The sequence below is a fragment of the Sminthopsis crassicaudata genome, chromosome 1 (assembly GCF_048593235.1).
Source record: "Sminthopsis crassicaudata isolate SCR6 chromosome 1, ASM4859323v1, whole genome shotgun sequence".
NCBI lineage: Eukaryota > Metazoa > Chordata > Mammalia > Dasyuromorphia > Dasyuridae > Sminthopsis > Sminthopsis crassicaudata.
This window is the reverse complement of record NC_133617.1, coordinates 722,163,336-722,187,833: the sequence shown is the minus strand read 5'-3', so window position 1 is coordinate 722,187,833 and position 24,498 is coordinate 722,163,336. Positions and strand designations below refer to the sequence as shown.

At 41.6% G+C, this 24,498-nt stretch overlaps 2 long non-coding RNA genes across 2 annotated transcripts; both read left to right on the top strand.

Annotated features, from left to right (window-relative positions):
* The first annotated feature begins 1,793 nt into the window (after positions 1-1,793).
* LOC141555840 (uncharacterized) lies at positions 1,794-3,565 on the top strand. The gene is made up of 2 exons (XR_012486353.1): positions 1,794-2,039; positions 2,926-3,565. It is a non-coding gene; the product is annotated as an uncharacterized LOC141555840 (long non-coding RNA).
* A 15,202-nt stretch (positions 3,566-18,767) lies between these two features.
* Positions 18,768-21,741, top strand: LOC141555835 (uncharacterized). The gene is made up of 3 exons (XR_012486352.1): positions 18,768-18,887; positions 20,204-20,296; positions 21,558-21,741. It is a non-coding gene; the product is annotated as an uncharacterized LOC141555835 (long non-coding RNA).
* Positions 21,742-24,498: the final 2,757 nt, after the last annotated feature.

Below are 24,498 nucleotides of genomic sequence, written 5' to 3'. Positions count from 1 at the left end.
GCCAAAGAATTCATCACCCTGAGGCCACCCTGGAACTGAGCTATCTTTAGTCCCACCCCTGATACTTCGTGACTTTTCATTTTCTGTCAAGGGATCCACCATTCTTCTAGCTCCCTAGGGCTGAAATCTTAAAATCCTCCACCAATCATTTTCTCCTCCCACTCATATCTAATCAGTTGCTAAATCTTGTTGATTTGCCTTTAAAATATTTCTAACATCTGTCTTTTTCTCTCTTCTGACGCAGTCACAACCTTAGTTTGTCACCCCTCACCTAAACTATGATAGTTTATTAGAAACCTATGACAAATAAGTTTGTAATAAATAATGTAGTAAACCTCTAATGGCAGCCTCCTGTTCATTCTCTCTCCTCACTACCCTATCCCACACATATCCAGTTAGCATTCTTAAAGCCAGGGGTGTGCTAGAGCCAGCTCACATTTTCAATGTGAGCATTTGCACAGAAATCAGCAAGCTGATTTGCTTTATTGTCTCGTTGGTTTTCTAGATTTAAGAAAGTGATGGAAAAAATAATAATGCAGATTAAACTTATATTTTTATATGCATATTTTACTTTAAAAAACTGATTGTTAAAAATATATTTCAGTACAAGTTTGATGATGTCATTCTAATGCTTATGAGGTTTCAGTGACTTCCTATGTGATCTAGGACAAAATACAATCTGTGTCTAGTGACTTCATTTGCTTCACAATCTATCTCTAATCTTTAGAATGGATCTGACGGATTTCAGTTTAATTTCCCAGTCTGCCTCTCCTTCCATCTGTCAGTCAGTCAAACTGGTCTGTTTGGAAGATAATATTCCACTTCCCTCCTTCATGACTTCATATATTCTGTTCTTAACATTTGAAATGTACATAATGTTAAAAAATCCTCCACCTATCATTTTCTCCTCCCACTCATATCTAATCTGTTGCTAAATCTTGTTGATTTGCCTTTAAAATATTTCTAATATCTGTCTTTTTCTCTTTTCTGACGCAGTCACAACCTTAGTTTGTCACCCCTCACCTAGAACTTTTTTCAGAAAACCAAACAAATAAGAAGTGACACTGTTAGCCAATTGCTTGTCCTCGTGCTTGAGAAGGTCAGATTTCTGCTTTTTGTAATTCTTAAAGGTGCATTTTTAAACCTCCCTGATCACAATAAATGATTGTACATCTACTGGAGAACAAGACTAAACCAGAAAATAGAACCTTCTTAACCCTTTAAAATGACAGATTTGGACTAGGTAATGTCCATGGTCATTTTCAGTTCTAACATCCTAAGTTCCTAAATTCTAAGTGGGGTAAGTGGAGACAATTTCTTGACTAGCCTTTACAAAAAAAGAATATAAGACAAAGAGGAGCTAATCTTAAATTTCACTCTGTGGCAGCTACAGTAATATAAGATCTCTAAACAATGAAGAAGAAAATCAACTGTACAATAGCTTTTAAAAAGTTAGCTGTAACTAATATCAATTTCTTCAGTTTCTCCCACAGTAATAATAATAACAACTAACATTTGTATATAATAATTTGCAATTATTTTCTCATTTGATTCTCACAACAACTCTGGGAGGTAGGTTTTACTATTATCTCCACTTTACAGATGAGGAAACTGAGGCACATAGAAATTAAATTACTTTCCCAGGGTCCACAGCTACTAAGTATATTCAAGTCTTTCTGAATCCAGGCCCAAGGCTCTATCTACTGTGCCTCATAGCTGCCTCAGCTGCCTCAATATCAATAGGTACTGTATCTTTAAGAGGTAATGAAATCTTGGATAGTTATAGTTTAACTGTCATTCTTTGAGCAGTCTGTGAAGCAACTGAGTTTGCGTGTTATTCTGAAAAGACTGCTTTCTGTGATGGCTGAAGAAAGGACACAGAAGAAAAGGACAAAGAGAACTTATATCTTGAGAGAACTGAATTTAATCCTTATCTAGTAAAGAATCACACAGTGAATTCTTGAGAAAAAGACATTACATAGTTTCCAGAGAAAAGTGACTGGTGGGACTGGGGTTTCTAGAACTGAGAAGTAAGCAAGGTATAGTGTTGATTATACTTTTGATATACCTTTGATACCCAGCCTTTGGTGGAGATCTTTCTCATAGCTGATGTCTTATAAGTAATTATGTCTTTGTTAATCAATAGTCTCAATTCTTATTTGAATAGGGATTTGATATAAAGATGGACAAAAGCTTATGGGAAAAGAGGTTTCTCTAGTTAATTCAATGAGCAATATTTAATAAACTAAAGTGGGGGCTAAGAACTAATTGATTAAATGTGAGAGGTGTTTTATAAATATCAAGAAAATATCAAAACAGACCCTTGATTGCTTTAGAACCCAGGAGGAGAATGAATAAAGAAAATAATTTAGTAGCGGGAAGAGAGAGGAAATCACCTCACTTAGATTGCATAGAACATGATCAACTCCAAACCCTGCTCCAGAATTTTTTTTTCCATTTTTCCCTTGTCTTTATATTATCATGATGTCCAGAAACCTTTAGACTTGTGGATTTTGATTAAGGGTTTCAGGAATTCCAATATTCCAGAAGATTTATGTTCTTATTAAAATGAATATTCCTTCCAGGGGTGAAGATTAAATTTATGCCTGCCCATTTTATGACACTCTCAGCCACAAGTTCCTCATAAGGGCTCTACCCAATGTGCTGAGAGCACTCCTCGATGGAGTTCTCTGCTATCTTGAGGATCCCAATGGAGCACCTATACTGCCCATTAACTCCCAACCATGTCCAGTTCATTTGATTTTCAATCATATATTTATATCAGCCATCTGGGATAGCTCAGCATCCCAGAAATGGAAGAAGGGGTGGGGAGGCATTTGGGACATGTTCACCTTCTCTGTCAAAATTCCTTACTTATGACATATCATAGTTTTAACTAAGCACATTATATTTTTTCCTATATAGATAGGCCAAATTTTTTGAGTTATGATGGATCTCCCTTCCGAGACCCTGTAATGTTCCTGAAAGTGAAGCAATCTACAGAGTCGTCCACAAATAGGAGCATCCAGTGAACCACACCATCTTTGAGGATCCCTCTTGATCATGGACTCCAGATCATCCAGAATTCTGATAACTCAGTGACAATTGTCAGACACTATATTCTTGGCTAATACTTGGCAGAAACCTGACGTCATTAAACTTGCAGTTCTGCTTTACCTAAGCACCAACACTGGAATCCATTGTTGTAAAGCCGAGTCCCCTTTCAAAGCTTTCATTGCCACCATTTCGGGTGTTGCTGTGTTTGTTGTTTAACATTCGTTTTATGAGGAAAAAGTGAGCACCAGTGCGATGTTGTGGAAAGAACACTCTCTATGGTCTCAGGGGACCTGCCTCAAATCCTGGCTCTGCTATTTCCTACCTCTGGGACACAGAAGAAGTCACTTTATGTGACTGGGATTCAGTTTCATCTATAAATTGGAACGTGGAAGCTATATGACCTCAATCATCTTTTGCAGCTCTAAATGTGATTGAGTCAAATAAATACTTAAGGAATAAGTATTAATAAAATAAATACAAATAAAACTTAAGGAAAAGAAATTTTAAATTGAGAATTACAGAATTGTTTCATCTGGAAAATATTCTAGGGACTACAGAATCACTAAATCAACTTGTAATAATGTCCAACCTCATTTGACAGATTAAAAAAAATTAATAATAAAGTGGCAAATGACTTTTCCAAGATCATATAGTTGGCAATAAAACCAGGATTTAAATTCATGTCTCTATACTCCTATCCAAGATCTCTATTATCTTGGTGTAGGGTCCAATGTAACTTCAAATTCAACTAGTTTTCTTCTCTCATTGGAAGTTCATTTTTCCAAATACATGTAAAGATAGTTTTCAACATTCACCTTTGTGAGATTGTGAGTTCCAAATTTTTCTTCCTCCTCCCCTTTCCCAAGACGACAAGCACTCTGATGTAGATTATACCTGTACAATCATTTCAAACTTATTTCTATATTTTAATTAGTTATTTTAAAGTTATTATAAAGTGAAATAACAGAAAAAATGTAGAAACATGTAAATATTTATAAATATTTAATATAACCTTAAATATATATTTATAATATGTATAATAAAATAATATAAAATAGATAAATGTGGACCAACTCAGGGGACATTGTTTAAATTGTTTGGGCCATAGTTTAAATTTTAAAAAATACATAGTGCAATTTACTCAACATGAATACTCAATTGGACCATTGGGATTTCACCATCTTTGAAAATTTCCACCAACAGTGCAGATCAAAAGCCATTTGTGCCTACCCATCTTGGGGGCCATCAGCCATATTCTCTAACTTTTCCCCCAGGGCTTCCCCCAACGTCTTAGAATTTTTAAGTCTTTCTGATATCACAAGGATCTCAATAGAGCACCCAGATTGTTCTTTGCTTTTCCTTATCCTTAGTTATCCCTTGCTCTTTCCACCTTCCCTCTTCCTAACTTCCCTATTACTAATGAGAGCATCTCCATCTTTCCAGTCACCTCGGCTGATAACTTTGGGGTTAACCTTGACTCTTCCTCCTCACCTTCCAAGTCCTATTAATTCCACCTTCCTTGACTCTTCCTCCTCACCTTCCAAGTCCTATTAATTCCACCTTCATCACATCTTTTGTATTCACCCCTTTCTCTCCTGGACACTGCCATCATCCTAGTGCAGGACACCCCAACTTGGCAATCATCTCTGCTTTACCTCCCTCTGTACTCCAGTCCAGCTCTCACTCAGCTGTCAAATTGATCTTTCTATTGAGCATGTATGACAATGTCACCTCCCCACCCATCCAATAAATTCTACTGATTTTGTCATCTTCAGGATCAAATTATAGAAATTTTGTTTGGCTTTTAAAGCCTTTCCTAAATAGGATCTTTCCTATCTTCCCCATCATCTCCCTTCCATATATTCCATGATCCAGTGACTCTGGACTCCCTGTGATCTCCCTCTCACCCAACACTCATATCTGGGCTCCAGATATTTTAACTGGCTGCCCCCAGTGCTTCGAATATTCTCTCTCCTCATGACCATTTTCCAGCTTCCCTGGCTTCCTCCAAATCTCAGCTAAAACCCCACCTTCTACAAAAGTCCCCTCCCAAAAAATACTAGAGTTTTTTTCCTTCTAAAATTAACTCCAATTGATCCTAACTTTGATTTGTACTTCTAGTTTGCATGTTTTTTTCTCTAGCAGACTATGATTTCCTTGAGATCTGGAACTATCTTTGTCTTTCTTTGAATCCCAAACATTTAACACAGTGCCTGACACATAGGAGGCATTTAATAAATACTTATTGACTATCTATGTATGGTGTATATTGCACTTTGGCTTTGTAATTCTTTATTTGTCCACACTTTCCACATGTCTTTCCATTGCCTTTTTCAGTGATGTGCCAGTAAATGTTTTAACAATCGGCTCTTTAAAATGTATGCATACTCTTAAGTTTAATATATATATATATATGATATGTATATATATATATGATATACATACTCTTAAATGTGTGGTGTGTGCAAATCTATATTAATTTTTTCTAACACTTAACTCTAGACAATCAAAAACACCATACAAACCCTGAAACGGTAGTTATTTCTGAGTTGTAAATGCTCACACTGAAAATATATCAGCTCTGCCACTTAGAGCATCCCTGCCTTCGAGTGTTCCTCAACTTCAATTTTTTGCAGATTATAAGACTCCATGCCTCATTGTCACACAGTAAAGCATCAAAGAAATATTGGCAATGAAAAGCTGGGCCTTTGTTTCTCTATGTTGTCTTATTATTCTAGATAAAGTTACCTCTGAATTATCATTTGTCTCAGTAGTGTTTCTGTCTCGACCAGGAAACTGACTAAAGGTATATAGAGGGTTAAAAATCAAAATGTGACAGTTGTGCTCAATTCATGTTTTGACTAAACAATCTCTCTTGGCCAATATTATGTCTCATACTCAACAGCAAACAGAATTTGAACTCTAGCGTGAAGTAAACAATAGGGGAAAATTCCATTTCAGGCACACAAGAAAATAATCAAAACCGCCATCCACTCCAAACCAGTCCGGAAATTCCAGTTTAGGAGAAAAAAATATATAAAACTTCATCCATAACATTTCCAAGTTTCTATTAAAAAGGATGATTTACTATGTCATCTCAAACAGGAGGAAAATCTGAATGAATTCAAAAGCAGGAGAAAGCCCAGCACAACTCCAAAATCATAAATCCAGTCCAGATTAAATGCCATAATAAATACCTAGGAGATTATCGTTAACAGGGTTCCTTTTCATCTTTGAATGCCCAGAGTAAGGAATGTGGTTAGTTAGGAATTGTACATGGGAGTAGTATCAGGAAGCAGAATTCTGAAGGCAGGGGGAGTCATTTTAGTTCCCTGATAAATAAATCCCTAAAAATAGAGCATGTTAAGGATTAGTTTCCTTTTTTTAAAAGTAAAATAGTAATAACACATGGGCAGCACCCTCCTACTCTTCAATTTATCTCCTTTCTTTTTGCTTTGATTAATGGTGGATTCAGGTACCCAGATTAATAAGCAGGAGGAGGAGAAGTCCCAAGGGAGTGGAGGGAAGAAGGACAGGGAACAGGAAGAAGTGAGTAAGTTCTCTAGAAAGCAAAGGTGCACTGGACCCTTAGGCCACATAGTACCTAAGTGACAGTGGATAGAGAGTTGAACCTGGAGTCATCACATATTTTCACTAGCTAGGTGATCCTGTGCAAATCACTCAAGTTTTCTGTCTGCCTCAGTTTCTTCATCTGTAAAATGGGGATAACAATAATACTCAACCTCCCAGGGTTGTTGTGAAGTCCCAAGTCTTCTCCTCATCACTAGATACTGTCCCTTTGGGAGGCTATCAGTAGAACAGCATGGAGAAAGTTGGGTAAGTCCCAATGGAAGCATCTTCCATGAGTAGGAAAAAAAGCTTTTTAAATTTTTTTTATTTTTTGGCAAAATAGACTTGCCTGGGTCAAGGGTCAAGTATCCAGTCTCAAGGGTTTGAGGCTAGGTTTGAACTCAGATGCTCCTGATTCCACAGCCAGTGCTCTGTCCACTGTACCTCTTAGTCGCCCCCTCAAAAAAAAAAGCATCTCTTAAAGACATACCATGTGTCAAACGCAGTAATGGTAACTGGTTGTACAAATAGGGAAGCACTATATGCTCTGCTCTCAATAGAGACAACACATAAGAATGTTCAGCTGCAGGGAGGGCAGAAGGTGCAGGAAATCCTAAGAGTACATCAGTCAGATAATAATGCCTGGGAGACAAAGCAGTGAGAGTGAAAGGTGCAGAGGAAGGCAGGTGGTTGGGCCGGAAGACCTTAGTGTCCGGTGGTAGAGCAGAGGGTAAGACCTGATGGTCTGCCATCTCACTGGAAAGAGTAGAAATGGTGATTCCTACCTCACCCAGGAGTGTGAGCAGCTCCCTCCAGCTGTCCTCGGAGGATCTGGAGGTGAAGGGAGATCTTCCCACTTCGGCCTCCCCCAGATGGAGTCTGGGCAGCCTGGATATCAAAGTGTTTGGGGGGATGCAAGGATCTCAGAGAAGCCACAGGTGCCTATTCATTTTGATGTGTTTTGTCTTATTCCTTTTGCTTCTCTGATCATAAGTAAGTAAGGGATTACATAATTAAGACATTGATGACATTTTGCCATGCTGGGGTGATTAAGTTGAAATACTTCAATCAAGAGAAGGGTAAAATTTTAATTGGTAGATGTGGGGGGACGATCTGAGCCAAAAGAATAATTGGGTAAATTCACACAGACCACATCATCAGACTAAGGAGGTGAGCTTTAGGATAGAGGGAGCCAGCATTTTGAGAACCACAGAGAGCTTGCCATTTCCTTGGGCATGCCCTGGTGCTCGGCGAAATATAAAAACACCGAAATAGGCACAGATTTGTTAGCACAAGATCCCCCTTGTTGAACAGGGCAAATCAAGCTGTCATCAGTGATCTCGGTCATTGTTAGATAATACATCTGTAAATATATTTAATAAGTAACATAAATATATCTTTCTTGCCCCTAGAGTATCATTTTTTTCCTGGAAATTTGGGATATACACGAATCATATCCTTAGTAATGATTTGAAAGTACCATATAGCCAACACTACAGCTGCACCACACAGAAATAAGTGATTACCGATTTTGACTGAGACTATACAAACAAGCTAATTGTATTAAAAAAAAAAAAAAAAAAGATCGCTCTTATTCATATCTCCTCAGATGCCTCCATTGATTAGAAAGATCTGAGTTCAAATCCCAGCTCAGACTGTGATTTAATTCTTCTGCCTTAGTTTCCTTCTTTGTGAAAAAGGAAATAATAATAACTACCCTCCCCAGGTAGTTATGAAGATAAAATGAGCTATTTGTAATGAGGCTTAGATAGCTTAAAATGGTGTAGAAAGGCTAGCTATAATAGATAAAAAAAGGAGAGAGAAGGACATTTGAGAAATAAAGAGCAGTAAAAAACAAAGGCACAATAAGGCATGTGGGAGGAAGGGGTGGGGTGGTAGAGAGAAGTTTAGTCTGAGGGAGAGTTTAGAACACATGAATGGGTCTATATAAGACAATTTGAGGGGCTCTCCAGGTTCCAGGACTTCTGATGGGAGAAAGGCCTGCATTCTCAATTGTTTCCAATTCGCACTCCTGGGCAAATCACTTAGTGAATCAGAGAAGGGAAACTGGCAGTGAAGATCTCTGGCAGGGAGCACCAAGCTGAGAGGGTGGGGACCACTGATAGACTCCATCCTCCGTGGGACATGTAGTCCAATCAAGAGGCTGATCACCAGAAGCTGGGGAACAAATGATGAACTTTGGAGTTTGGATAATGCTCACAAAACCGTAAGTCGTAGGATTGTGTTCAGCATTTGTAGGAAGAAAACACATATACTTGAAACTGAAAGAATGTCAATATAATAAGGTGCTCATTTCTGGACAAGCAAGCACATTTTCTGGGTGTGAAGTACATCCTTCATGTGGCTTTGAGTCAGCTGCACTCATTGGGGTCTTACACATCATATCCCAGATGGAGCATGCAGCCTTATCAGGATGTGTGGAGGACCACTTCTGACCCCATGGGGAGGGCAGAGAAGGGAAGTCGAAAAGAGTTGGAAAGAAGAAGCCAAAAGGAAATTAATGGCTACCATATCTAATCCCGGTTGTATTGATTCAGGAAACCAAAGCAGCCTTGGTTCCAAGGCAGTGAATACCTGATAGAAATTAAAATAAGAACTTTTCCTCTTTTAGATCTGATTCTCATGCCATCAGTGTCAGTGCTTCCCCCCAAGGAGGAGTTGCAGCCCTCAAAGTTCATCAACCCAAGAATTGATTCAAGGTTTTTTCCCTAACTTCCCATGAGTACTTGAGCTATCCCACTTGTTTCTGTGTTAGAAAGGCAGATGGGTTATTTAGGAGCCAATTCACCTGGCTGTAACTGTCTGATAACTTCCTCTGGTAATAGAGGCAATAGATAATAGATTCACAAAAGGAAGCAGGGAGTTGCTTGCTGGTGCAGTCTAGGGGAGGGCATGCCCCTGTGTGATGGAGGTATTTCCTTTTTATTCTGCTCTCCCATTTAATTCCATGCCTTTTGATTAGGGCAGATGATAATTTCATTGTTTTAGTAAAAGGAATCTTGGTAAGAGCTCAAGAGATTTGTTTTTGAGTAGATGTTGACCCAAAAGACACCACAACCTTGGGGTAGAACCAGAGCTACATATTTACTAGAATTATGGCTCTGACATTCGAATGAAAGGAAAGGAAAGGAAAGGAAAGGAAAGAAAGGAAAGGAGAAAGGAAAGGAGAAAGGAAAGGAGAGAGGAAAGGAGAGGAAAAAGGGAAAAAGGGAAAGGGAAAAAGGAAAAGGGGAAAGGAAGAAACAAATAGGGGCCTCTTAGTCATGATAACTATTACCCTTTAAATGAGCTAACCTTTTTTTTTTAATAGTTTCTACCTCTTTTACCTCTTCTTACAAAATAAAAAAAAAATGGATATTTCAAAAGAGCAACTTGATGAATTCAGTCAAATTGGATTCACATTCAGTTACTATCAGATAATTTTCAAAATAACTGACTGATATGACAAAATTCTCCCAGGATGTCTTTCAAAAAACCCACGTGTGTTTCTAGATCACCTAGGAAACGCTACATAATGTAAAATTATTATCTGAGGCCTCTCTCATTATTATTCATGAAAATACAGTAGGGAACTCAGTTTTACCTTACAAATGACTGTTCACAACAAAAAGGGTTGAGATGATAAACACCAGGAGAGAAAGGAACTGAGCCTGCTGTACTGTGAACACTGCCTTTACATAAAACTTATAAGGATGAATTCAAACTTTCTCTTATCTGACATTCCTTTTGTGATTGGATATAATTTCATTTTACTCCTTAATTTCTCTTTCTTGTTATAATTATTTTTAAATCTCGAAGGAAATTGTGTTAAGGCAGTTGTGAGGTATGAATTCAGTGACAAATTACTCCCTGGGACTTTCACTGTATATGTCATTTCAATTCTACATCTCAGTTTGGGGCCAAATATTGATCAGGCTGAGTTGGCACTGGGTATGATGAGAGCCATCTATGGCTGAATTGGATCTCATCTCTGATGTAGGCAACTACACATTGAAGTACCCCTCTCCCCAACACACACTGCTAAGAGTGGTGTGACAAGTCAGCCAACAAATATTTTATTAAACATTTAGTATGTGCCAAGAAAACCCCAAATGGGGCCACAAAAGTTAGACACAACCTAAAGGACGGAACACATTAGAGGCCTTTTCAATTCCCCCCAGTTTTTAATTTACTCTCTACCTGTTCCCCCAATTACTTTACAAGTTTTAACTTTTTAATTTTTTTTTAATTTTAAAGAATATTTTTATTTTCCCCAGTTATATGTAAAGCAATTTTTACATTTGTTTTTAAAACTTGGAGTTCCATATTCTCTTCCTTTCCTTCCTCATTGAGAAAGCACATGTGAAGTAATGAAAAACATTTTCATAAAAGTTAGGTTGCAAAAGAAAGCACAGATTCCCCCAAAAAAACCCTCAAAAAAAGTTTTAAAAGTGTGTTTCAATGTGTATTCACATATAATCAGTCCGTTCTCTGGGTATGGATGATACAAGATCTTCAGAGTAGTCTTGGATCATTGTTTTTCTGAGAATAGCAAAATCATTCACATTGCTATTACTTTGTGCTTTGTCCATATTTGTATGGATTTATATTAAATTATTCTATTAAAAATCATAAAATCTTTTTGACTAAATTCCCAATGCCTTACACACAGTAGGCATTTAATAACTGATTATTGAGTAAAAGAATGGATGAATTAATGGATGGATGAATTATGGATGAATGGGGTAACCAAGCATGGAGCAGAGAGAGTCTGTGCAGGAGGGGGAGGGACATGTCTATAAGTCTGTGACATCTCTACTCTCCACCCTTAGTAACCCTAATCAAAATTCCCTCCTACTAATCAGCTATTATCTATGTTGTCTCTTTGACATCTTAAAGGTAAGACCTGTCCCTTTTGTATCTTTAGCCTCAAAGCCTGGCTTAAGAAATGCTTTTTCATTCATTCATTCTGTAATACTTGGTACTTCTCAGACTCAATTCAGAATTATACACTGAGAATAATCTGCTGGAGGAATTCTTTTGATAATGTTCAGACTCAAAAGGCTGTTACCTTGAAAAGGGACAGGGGATGCAGCTAGATGGCTCAGTGGATAAAGGACCAGCCCTGGAGTCAGGAGGATCTGAGTGTAAATACAGGCTCAGATTTTTCTTAGCTGTACGACCCTGGATAAATCAATTAACCTGCAAATGCCTCCAAAAGAAAAGAAAAGGCATGGGGATGCTTTCTCCCTGCCCTGGAAGAGTCTTAGAGCCTCTTTTGAGATAGGTTATGCCCAGTGGACCTAAAGTGTGAGAAGGATGATAGTGTGTCACCTATACAAAGATGCTGAGAATCATTTAAATAATAGCTTTCAGAAATCAGGAGATGATGATAATCCTTCTGGACTCCACTCTGCTCAGAATACATCTCCAGGATTGTATTTAGATCTGAACACCAAATTTAAAAAAGCATCAGGAGGATGCTGATTGAGATTCAGAGAGAGAGAGACAGAGACAGAGACAGAGACAGAGGCAGAGACAGAGAGACAGAGAGACAGAGAGAGACAGAGAGAGAGACAGAGACAGAGAGAGGCAGAGACAGAGAGACAGAGATATGGAGGGAGATGATGAGGAAAAAGGAAGGAAAAAGGAGGAAAATCAGGATGCTCTTGAGTCATTGGAGGAACTGGAGATGTTTATCCTCAAAAGGGAAAGCTCAATGGAGATGCCATGGCTGTCTTCAGTGTACCCAGAAGGCTAGAGCTAGAAAGGATTAGCATTATTCTGTTTGGTCCCAAAGGATAGGAGCTTAGGGAATAGTAAGAGTTGTGATGGGCCAGTCTAGGTTGGATGACTGTTCCTAAAGTATTGATCTCATCATCAGTCTCCTCCTCAATAGTCTCTAGTGGCTCCAAACTCCCCTGTTAACCATTTAAAGTCTTTCTTAAACTGGTTCCAACCAGTTTCTGAGATCATTAGATATTACTGCCCTCCAGGAATCTATGGTCTATCCAGATTACCCTCCTCCCCTGCCACCTAGGAAAATCCCCCTCTCCTCCACCTCTTAGAATCCCTTCAAAACTCATCTCAACCCCCTGTTTCCCCAGGAGACCCTCCCAGGCATCACCCCGACCCAGTACCAAGCTTAGTGTTCTATACACAATAGAATTTGAATAAATGGTTGTGAATTTTTTTTTTGAGTGTAGATTTCTCTAGATGATCATTGATGCAATTCCTTTCAACCCTACAATTCTGTCATCAGATATTTAGAAGAAAGCTTAAGGAACAATGTTACAGAAAAGGAAACTGTAGCCGGAGTTGACTTACACAAGCTAATAGGGATAGAAGATGCTATTTGAACGATGATATTCAGATTCCAGGTTCAGGAGCTTTCCACCAATTAGACAAGAACACCCAAAGATAAGGAGAAAGTGTTGGGTTAAGTGTTTAAATAGCTGGAGACTGGCAGTATGGCTATTTGGAAGGCACTCAGTATTCACAGAAAACCGAGGTTCAAAGGGCAGCAAGGTAGCACCACACGGCTTGGAGGAAATGGCAAAACTTCTGGCAACTGTACCCCAAGTCAGGAAGAGTCAGACAGGACCAGAAGGACTGAGCAACAACAAAAAGAAAACCTGGATTCAAAGCCAGGCTTGGCCACTTACTGCCTTTTTGACCTTGAGCCAGACAGTACAACTCTGAAATTAAGTTATTTCATCTGTGAAACAAAGAGCTGCGATCCTAGACCTCAGGGAAATGAATGTCCCCGAGCTGGAGACTTGGTCTCTGTACCATGATAGTAGCAGCCCCAAATGTTTTCCTCCCCTTCCCTAAGTGTGTGTCTGTCTCCTTCCCTCTCTTCCTTTTTTCCTCCCTCCCTCTCTGGTCCTCTCTCTCCCTCTCTCCCCCTCCATCTCTCTCCCTGTCTTTCTCTCCATATCTCTGTCTCTGTTTCTCTTCTTCTTCTTCTTCTTCTTCTTCTTCTTCTTCTTCTTCTTCTTCTTCTTCTTCTTCTTCTTCTTCTTCTTCTTCTTCTTCTTCTTCTTCTTCTTCTTCTTCTTCTTCTTCTTCTTCCCTCCTCCTCCTCCTCCTCCTCCTCCTCCTCCTCCTCCTCCTCCTCCTCCTCCTCCTCCTCCTCCTCCTTCTCTCTCTCTCTCTCTCTGTCTCTCTCTCTCTCTCTCTCTGTCTCTCTCTCTCTCTCTCTCTCTCTCTCTCTCTCTCTCCCTCCCTCCCTCCTTCCCTCCCTCTCTCTTTCTCTCTCTCACTCTCCCCCCCACCTCTTTCCTCTCCCCTTCCCCCTACTTCCCTCCTGCTCTCTCTCTCTCTCTGAATCTCAATGTCTCTGGCTTTTTGGTTCTGTCTCTCTCTGGTTCTATCTCTGTCTCTGTTTCTCTATCTCTGTCAGAGAGAGTCACAGAGAGAGAGAATACTAAAGGGGGAGGACTAAGGAAACAATTTTAAGACCTTTACTTAACTGCGAATGACAGAAAAGGTTAAAGAAAAGAGGGGGAGAGGGGGGATCCCTGTTGTTCAAAGTAGACCCAGTGGGAAATCCGACATCGTTCTGCTTTTAACTAAGCTGTGGAACTATAATCCTGTGTGTCCATTCAAGTTAATTCAACGAGTAAATGATTGAGCACTTACTTGCATGTAAAGCACAGGGAAGGACATGCATGGTCCTCAAGAAATTCACAACCTAGGATAGAAATTTATAGTCTAATACACTCACGGATGGGTTCAATTAGATGACTTCAGCCTGGGGCTCGTTCCAAGGCTGAGAACTTCAATCCTTCCATAGACCTATGGTTGTAGTGCTCCCTCCCTTCCTCCTTCTGTGGAACAGACCTCAACCTATCCTTACTTCCCGATACTGGGCTCTTCTTGCCAATATTCTTCCATAAACCTGACACAAGGAGACCACCCAACATGCTAGTCTTTTGCCCCATCTTTTTACTAGTGGAAAATAAAGGCTTGATTTATCTCATTTTCCAATTCCCTCTTCTTGTTTTCTGTTCATAACTTTCTCTTTTTTAATGTTGTTCAGTCATTTTTAGCCATGTTTGACTCTTCGTGACTTTGTGTGAGGTTTCCTTGGCAGAGACACTGGAATGGTTTCCCCTTTCCTTCTCCAGCTCATTTTACAGATGAGGAAACTGAGGCAAACAGGGTTAAGTGACTAGCCCAGGGTCATATAGCTAGTATCTGAGACCAGATTTTAATTCAGATCTTCCTTCATGCCTCCCACTCTATATTGTTGCTTGTTGATAAAAAGTCACATATGTGGAGCTTGAAGGGAGCTTATAAGTGTCATGAGATCACAAATGGAGAAGGCCCTCCTGAGCTACCCTCTCATTGTACAAATGATTAAATGATTTACTTTGTTTAACCCCTTAAACAAGGATGCCTTCACCCAAGATCCGATAAATTTTCAGTGACAGAAAGAGGATTCAAAATCAGGTCCTCTGATCCCAAATCCATCCCTTTCTCCACTACTTTAAAAGAAATCAAACTTGATTTCCCTTTTTTAGCCTTCATCACTGCATTTCTTCAAATGACTGTCCAGACCAATAGCAGAACTCTGCGACTGAAAGTAAAGCAAGCCATATCATGCCCCTTTCATTGTCACTACTGGAGGAGACTGAAGTTTCACGGTTGTAAGGACCCCATAAGGATGATAAAGCCAAATCCCATAACTAATTCCAGGCTTTTGACTTAACCACCAGTCTGAGGAACAGAGGAGGAAGAGAACATCTGGAGGGGATGAAAGCTCAGGCTGACTAGTCTAGAAATCGATGCTCTCCTTGAGTGTTAGATATGGAGGTGCCCATCTGGGAGCCAGTTGTAAATTGATATTGTGTGTTAAACTTGCTTTGGGGTGGGGGAGAATGATAGTAAAAGAGGAGCAGAAATGCCCCAGATTTGTAATTCTTTGATATAGGGAATTCCCCTTGAAAAAATTCCTCCTACCAATGGAGACAGTGGAACCCTCTGGCCTTTTGCGTCTTGCTTAGCTTCCCAGTGCACGGAGCAGTTACACGGCATCTCCTAGGTCACCCAGCCAGTACACATTAGGTTGGTTGGCTTTGAATCTGTACCTTCCTTTTTCTGATGTCTAACTCTCTATTAGCTACATGTCACACCTCCACATTAAACACTGATTTGTTCCTAGTTATCTAATCAAGTTACAGCTTTGTAGAAACCCTCACTTGTCTGGTTTTTTGCATTCTTTACACTCTGACCAAAGTCACTTCTTAGAAGAATCCTACCTAGAATAGCAAAGCATCCCCAGGTTAGTTGGAAAATGGGGAAGTGAGAGGTAAGGGGGCCAGTGCTGTGGAAGGAGGGGAAAATGCTCAAGGAACTTTCAAAACTTGGGACCAGATGGGCTTTATTATACCTTTCCGAAAGCTCAGTGAGTTTTTATACAAATAGCTGTAGGCAAGTGATCTTGTAACGTTCCTGTTTCTAAGACTTGCTAGGCTACAAGTTGTTTGACATTAACTAAAAAGATTGCATTCTAAATGGCGCTGGGAAGTGGGAAACCGTCTGTCTTGCAGACCAGATTCACAGGGAAAAAAAAAATTTCTCTCATTTGAATACAAACCACTTACCATAAAGTAAGTGTTTCCTCTGTTATTTCTTCAAATGACTGGGTCAAAAGTATTTTAAATTCAAATCTCTTCTGTGTGGTTTGACTCTTGTTAGATATTGATTGGTTGTGGTCTAGCCAGTGGGGCCTTGTAGGAGTTAAGATAAAGGTCTCAGTTCCAAGGGGATAACTGGTGGTTAGAGAGATTAGACGTAAGAATTCAGGTTGGGAAACTTGGGATATGTGTTAGGTTTAGAAGGATAATAACAGGAATATTAGCTTATATACATATGTCAATTTAAGGTTTGCAAAATGGTTTCCAAATATTGGCTAATTTGATTTCCAAGACAATCCAATGAGGTTCCTGCTTTGAGGAGCCTAAATAGAGGCCTGGAACCAAGAGAAAGGCCATCCAATCTAACTACATCTTAGCAGGAAACAGAGCTCAGAAAGTTGTAATGACTCATCAGGTAATAGTCACCAGATGCAGTATGTGAACCTGGGGCTTCCCCTGCAAAATCAGGACTCTTTCAGTAGTATATTACAAATGAGTATGCTGAGCCTTAGGAAGGTAAAGACACTTGGCCAGCAAATCTGAAGCAGGATCGGAACTCAGGTTTTCCTGATGCCAAGTCCAATAAACTATCCTGTATGCCAAGGAAAGGAAGGACGTTTTAAAAGGAAATGAAAGGATGGAAGGAAGGAAGAGAAGGAAGGAAGAGAAGGAAGGAAGAGAAAGAGGGAAGGAAATAGAGAAATGAAAGAGAAAATAAAAAGAGGCGGGAAGGAGGAAGGAAAGGAAGGAAGGAAGGAAGGAAGGAAGGAAGGAAGGAAGGAAGGAAGGAAGGAAGGAAGGAAGGAAGGAAGGAAGGAAGGAAGGAAGGAAGGAAGGAAGGAAGGAAGGAAGGAAAGAAGGAAGGAAGGAAGGAAGGAAGGAAGGAAGGAAGGAAGGAAGGAAGGAAGGAAGGAAGGAAGGAAGGAAGGAAGGGAGGGAGGGAGGGAGGGAGGGAAGGGGGAAGGGAGGGAGGGAGGAAGGAAGGAAGGAAGGAAGGGAGGGAGGGAGGGAGGGAGGGAAGGGGGAAGGGAGGGAGGGAGGAAGGAAGGAAGGAAGGAAGGAAGGAAGGAAGGAAGGAAGGAAGGAAGGAAGGAAGGAAGGAAGGAAGGAAGGAAGGAAGGAAGGAAGGAAGGAAGGAAGGAAGGAAGGAAGGAAGGAAGGAAGGAAGGAAGGAAGGGAAAGGAAGGAAGGAAGGAAGGAAGGAAGGAAGGAAGGAAGGAAGGAAGGAAGGAAGGGAAAGGAAGGAAGGAAGGAAGGAAGGAAAAACCTACTAAAAACTGGTATTTGAATTTGCAGAGCACTTTATAAACATCTCATTTAGACTTCACAGCTCTGCAACTACAGGCATTATTATCCCCATGTTACAGATGAGGAGACTGAGGAGATTTTCCCCAGGTCACACAACTAATAACTGTCTTCTGCAGGATTTGAGTCGGGGCCGGCCAGGCTCGGGCGGCTCCAGCCCGCCCTGGGTGTGATGCTGGGGGCAGACGAGTGACTGTCCCGATCTTCTCCCCCAAGCGCCACGGAGAGAGCCGGGCCGCCCGCCCTTGGCTGGCCGCCGCAGCCAAACTGGCCGGGGTGAGAGCGGCGAGCAGGGCCCGTCCCCGCCGGCAGCACCCCCGGAGCGCGGGCCAGCGCAGTAATCGAAGCAACAATTTCTCGGACAATGAACCACGACCCCCCCCCCCCGCCCCCATTGCCCCGGGCTTGGTCCCGCTTTCTGCGCAGCGCTCCTTTGCAGGGGAAGCTTCGGTCGGAGAGCAGGAGGCGGCCGGGCCAGCTTCCCCGGAGCTCGCGCCTCCCAGAAGGCCTTCCACACGCTGCCAGGAAGCCGCCGGGCCCCGTGTGGCCGGCCTGGCCATCGGCTGCCTGGATCCCGGCCAGGCCTTTTCTTCTTTTTCTTCTCTATTTATGATTTTTTCAGGAAACAGCTTAGGTTTCCACAAACACCCAGTTGGCGGGAGCACAGGCCTCCGAGCTGGGAGGGCCCTTAGAGGTCCCCTGGTCCCACCTCTGCCTTTTCTAGAGGAGGCCTGGAAGGCCTGTTATCTGCCAGGGCCGCACAGCCAGACCCGGACCCAGCTCCTCGAGATGGGGGGGAGGGGGGGACTAAACAGCCTCTCCATGCGCTCCCTCCATCTTCTCCTTGGTCCGATTGAACTTCCAGGAAATGTCAGTTTCTGGGGGGGATTGTGCATTCTGGGTTTTCTCATTCCCCCCCCTTTTATCCAGCACCCCACAGAGGGGAGATCTGGAACGCCTTAACCTTTCTCTCAACAGTTTGCTGTCCGACCATTTTCAGTCCCATCTGACACTAGGACCCCATTTGGGACGTTCTTGGCAAAGATACTGGAGTGATTTGCCATTACCTTCTTCAGCTCATTTTACAGATGGGGAAACTGAGGCAAACAAGATGAAGTGACGGTGGCAAGAAACAGTCCAATTTCCCTCTCACTTTGTGTTTGTCCTTTATGGAAAAGGGATTCATTCACGAGCCAGCTGAGCATCCATGTCCTAGGAGTCCTAGAGTCCCGTCCCTGCTGGTTTTGTAGCCAGTCCAGCAGCAACATCCAGAGGAGCAGGAGAGACCTTGGAGACCCAGGCCAGTCCTAGGTGAGCTGGGATTCCCCTGGCAGCAGCAACTTTGCACCTGAAGCCAGCCCACTGCAAGCTCCTCGAGGAGCTCTCTGGGACTGGCTCAGCACCGTGCCTGGCACTAGTTATTGTTCAATCGTGTCCTCCTCTTTGTGACTCCGGGGACCCTCGTGTGCCATGACTTCTGACCCTGGGGGGGCTCATTTCCAATGCCAGACCTTTGTAGCATTTTAATACTGGGGTTTTCTTGGCTAAGATAGTGGAGTAGTTTTCCATTTCCTTCTCTAGTTTTATGCAGGAAGTGATTGAGGGACTTGCCCACAGTGGCACAGATTGTAAGGATCTGAAGTCACATCTTAATTCAGGCCTTTCTGGTTCCAGGCCCGGTGCTCTACCCACCATGCCCTGGAATTGCCCTTCCTGGTACACAGTAGGTGCTTAAGAAGTACTTACTGACTGACTGAAACTAAGACTAAGTTCCCTTAAAAATTAAGACAAATTCTCCAGAGACTGAGATGATGGAGAAAAAACTGTATTTCTGAAGTGCAGACATGGGATAGATGTCTGTATTTCTGTTCTGGTTATATCTTTGAAGTAAATTATCCTTTTGTAAAAGCTAATTGATGCTAGTTGATTTAATAGTTAATTAAATAAGAAGGAAGATGGAGAAGGAAATGGCAAACCACTCCAGTATCTTTGCCAAGAAAACTTCAAATGGGGTCACGAGGAGGGGGACACACCTGAAATGACTGAACAATATTTAATAGTCACTGGCTGGTGGCTAAGAGAGAGGTGAATATAACATTGGGGGCCAATTTAATAGAATTAGGGAAAAGATGCTCCCAGCCTTCATGGGTACCCATAGAATCTTGATGGGAAGATTAGGGGGGGACTGGCTCTAGGATAGTGAACCAAAGCATACTCACTATAGAAATAAAACTGGAGTCAGGAAGGCTCACGCTCCCGAGTTCCTAGCTATCTGATTTTGAGCTAATCACTTAACCCTCTTTGCCTCAGTTTCCCTATCTGTAAAAAAGTTGGAGAAGGAAATGGCAAACCAGGCCAGTATCTCTGCCAAGAAAACTCCAAATGGGGTCATGATGAGTTATACATGGCAGAACCATCACAGTAATATTAAAAGAGAAATTAAAATAGAATAGGGTTCTGATGGCTAGATTTCCTGGGACAATCATTGGAGTACGTTTTTGAAAGGGAGAAAATAACTTCTCATCCACTTGGAAGAATCTGTACCATTGCTTATAAGGAAAGACTATTAAAAAAAAAATAGATCTCTGCTAACAGTGCGCCCTGATGATTTATTTTTCCCCATACAGGTTACCATACCTATGATAAGCTTACAAGATGACATGGATGTGATAGGTGGGAACTGATTGATTGATATCTACATAATTGAAGATGACTTCCAGGTAAGATCATAGATCTATTTGAATAATAAGTACAGACTATCAGCTTACAGCTCTTCCCTCTCAAAAAAGAAATCTGTGCTTTTACCACTTAATGATCAAGTCACTTAATGTCTTTGGTCCCCGGTCTGTAAAATTAGGGGATTGGACTAAATGACCTCTGACATTTTTTCTTCATTGAGATCTTGCTAGTTTTGAGGGTATAGGAGAGGAGCCCAGAAGTCTTTTCCTTGTCTTTAAGAAGTTAAACTCTTGAGAGTTTTCTGTGACTCCCCCAAGGAGACAGTGGAGACTAGACTATTAGAAGTGGCAAAGTGCTCTCTTGTAACCCTCCCTTGGGCATGGCCTACCTACAGCTTCCTAGTTCTATATGATACCCATCCTGTGTAAAGTCTAACATATCAACTACAAGTTCCACTTTTTCTGGGCCACACCAGAAAAACCTCTTCAGATTTCACGTGACTCCTGGTAATTACAAAATAAAACTGAGCTGAAAATTTCAACAACTTTTCATGGCTCCCCTTTGCATTCAAGACCTTCCATGAACTGGCCCCAGTGCACCCAAAAGTTAGCCTACATGAACCCTCTGCTCTAGTCCTGATAGCTAATCAGAAGTATATCCGACAGTAACATAAAGGTTTGATCATTCTGTAAAATAATTTGGAATATGCAAGAGAAGTCCCTGATTTGGATTTATCCATTGATTACACAATTTTTCCTAAGGGATATGTACCTCCAAGAGGTCAAGCCTCTTGGGGTCTGAGCACAGGGTACCAGCTTAGTATCAGTCAGATTTATAATATAAAAACTAGTCAACTCTTGTAGTCTTGGGCTCTATTAAGGGAGACAAAAAGGCAAATGAGGTGTGCTCTACCCTGACCAGATCACATTTGGAATGCTGTATGAGCTCTACATTTTAGGAGTGATGTTGATCAGTTTGGGAGCAGCTTACAATATCACTGTGGTGCTCCTGTCATGTATAGCTCGTCATGACCCCATTTGGAGTTTTCCTGGCAGAGATACTGGCCTGGCTTGCCATTTCCTTCTCCAACTTTTTTACAGATAGGGAAACTGAGACAAAGAGGGTTAAGTAATTAGCTCAAAATCAGATAGCTAGGAACTGGGGAGCGTGAGCCTTCCCGACTCCAGGCCCGGCAGTGTATCCATGGGAGCCCACCTTGCTGCCCTCAGCAACATCACAGCTGTTCCAAGTATTTTACATCCTGATGTGAGGAAGAATGATTTTGTTTCTGCGTGTCCACAGAGGAAATGACAGGCAATGATGGGGAGCAGCTTCAAAGAGGCGAATTTAGGCGTGACTTCTCCAGAAGTAAAATGGGCTGCTTCTGGAAGTAGTGAATTCACCACCACTTTGCTTGATTGAGGTCTTCAAGAAAAGAATCTGCTTGGACTTTTGCAATTAGTCTCCCTGCCTCCAATCTCTCATTACTCAGGTCAGTCATCCATATTGCTACCAAAGTGACCTTTCCTGAAGTATTGTCTGACTATGCTCCCCCCCTCCCTACTCAAATTTCAGTGGCTTTTTACTGCCCCCAGAACCAAATAATTAAATATGATCTTTTGTCAGACCATTGAAGCCCTTGACAACATGGCCCCTTTCTATACTTCCTGCTCTTTTACGTATTACCCCTCTCCACACTCTCTACCGTGCAGCCATACCGATGCATTTATTATTCCTCACTCATAACGATGCTCCATTTTCCCTCTTTGCTCCCCATCCTCAGAATGCCATCAAACTGTGGAATCCTTGGCTCCCTCAGTCTCAGCTCACATACAGGCTTTTACAAGAGGCTGTTGCAAATGGCCTCAGTTTCCAGAGCCCTCCTCTCTTCTATTTATTCCGGACATAACTGTTTCTAACCATGAGGTCTACAAGAGCCTGAGCTGTTTTCAGCGTCCCTTTGCATCACCAGAGTCTACCACCCCGCCAGTAAACACTTAGTAAATGCATGTTAATTGACTGGTGCATGGCCATGTGACAGGTTTGTTGTAGAGAGGATTTTTCTTCAAGTAGGGTTTGAACCAGATCACCTCTGATAGCCTGTGATGCTGTGATAATTGTATATAATTATGTTTGCATGTATGCCATTAGAAGGTGGGGCAGTGGATAGAGCGTGGAATCCTGAAAACTCATTCTGAGTTCAAATCTAGGTGACCTTGGCCAAGTCACAAACTGTTTGCCTCAGTTTCCTCATCTGTAAAATCAGAAGAAAGATGGAGAAGTGGTGAACCACTCCAGTAGCTTTGCCAAGAAAACTTCAGATGGGGTCACAAATGACTGAGCAATATCCCGTTAGACTATAAGCTCCCTAAGAGAAAGGACTTTTTTTTTACATTTGTTCACATCCCCAACATTTAGCAACATATCTGACACATAGTAGGTGTTTGGTAGGTATTTATTGAACAATTGACAAAGATTGTTCCTATGATCTCATCGGTGTAAAGAGCAGATGCAATGCAGATTGGATGCAATGCCTACTCATGGCTCATGGGGCACTGAGAAGCGCGATGACTGGAACAAGGTCTGGTAGTCAGTGTCCTTTGAAGGTGAGTCACGAGCCCAGGACTTCCTGAACGACGCCAGCTCTCTATTCACCATTGAAGGGCACTCAGGAATTAACAGTCTTGTCACTGTGGCAACCACTAGACACTCCCAAGTTTTTTAAAGCCTCCTCATTCAGTTCTCTCAAATTATGGGTCAGGAAAGAACCTCTGCCTTCCCACTGCCTTTTAGATCAGATATCCAACAACCTCAATACAAAGCAAAAGCTAAAAAATAATTAGCATTTATCAAATGCATTCAATTAAAATAGCGTCTTGAGAGGGGTGATTGTGATTTGCCAGTGCTTAGCACATAATAGACACTTAGTACATGTTTTTTGATTAATTAAAAGCATCAAACACAAAATAGTATAAAATACACTAAATGTTAGCATATTGCATGAAAAGAACAGTGGATTTGGAGTCTGAGTTCCAAACCCAGCTCTTTTATTTACTGTTTTTGTCACCTTGGGCCTCCATCTCACCCTTGGATCTATTTGGGCCTCCATCTGTAAAATTAAGGGTTTTGCTTATATGACTTGAGATGGCTTTCAGCCTGTGACCTTCTAGTACTGTTCTAGTACTGGTCCATCCTCCCTAGGTCCATCTCTTAACTCACAAATAATCAAGGGATCAATTCCTCATTTTCTTCAAGGAGCTATCTTATTGCACTGTGCCATGAAGCAAGGATTGGGGCGAGTGCAAAAAACTTGTCCATCTGATGAACACAAAAAAGCCAGTATCTTGATGTCTGATATCATGGGAGCAGTACCTAGCATGAGCTAAGCTAGTGTTCCTGTGAGATACTGAGAACATCCTCAAGGCTTGGCTCTTGGCTGGGGCTCATCTCGTCACTTTCTGGCTCCCTGAGTTACAGACCAGCCACAAGGAGCCCCCGGGGATGCTCGAATGCTTGGCTAGTGGATCCTAGAGGCATCCTCCATGCAAGAATGCCCTCCTCCTAGTAGAGCTAAGAAAATCCCCTCTGCTCAAGTGCCAGGCGACTGTATTTGTCTTGTTTTGTTGCAGTATTGAATCACATTGCCAAAGGACTGGCCTGGGTAAGTTTTAGTCCAGAGTCTCTGGGCTGCTTCGGCTGCTGCTCACCCAAGAATCACTGAAAGCACAAGAATCTCACTGATGCTCTCATCACTCACGGGGTCAGGAAGACTGACCTTAGTGAGTTCCTGAGCCAGGCGAACATGTCTGGATCATGGCTGCGCTCTCTGTTAGCTAGGGTGGACCTCACCCAGGGAAAGGGAACCCTGAACATCTGCCGGCCATGATAAGGTATAGTACGTGAAGAATCCCCCAGATTCAACAGCCATTTTCTTCCCCTTTCATTCCATTTTTATTCTAATACTCCTTTCAAAATGGGTCCACATTACACACAGACACACACACACACACATTAACACACATTAACACACACTCACACACATTGAATTTGTAATTTATGAAATTATGAAATGGGGGCATCGGGTTTAGGGGAACCAGAGGGAAATACAATTTTAACACACATACACAGAATTGATGATCGATTTATGGTATTATAAAATGGGGGGGGGTGGGGTCAGAGGTAGTGGAACAAGATACAATTTATACACACATACAGAACTGATAATTTATGAAATTATGAAATG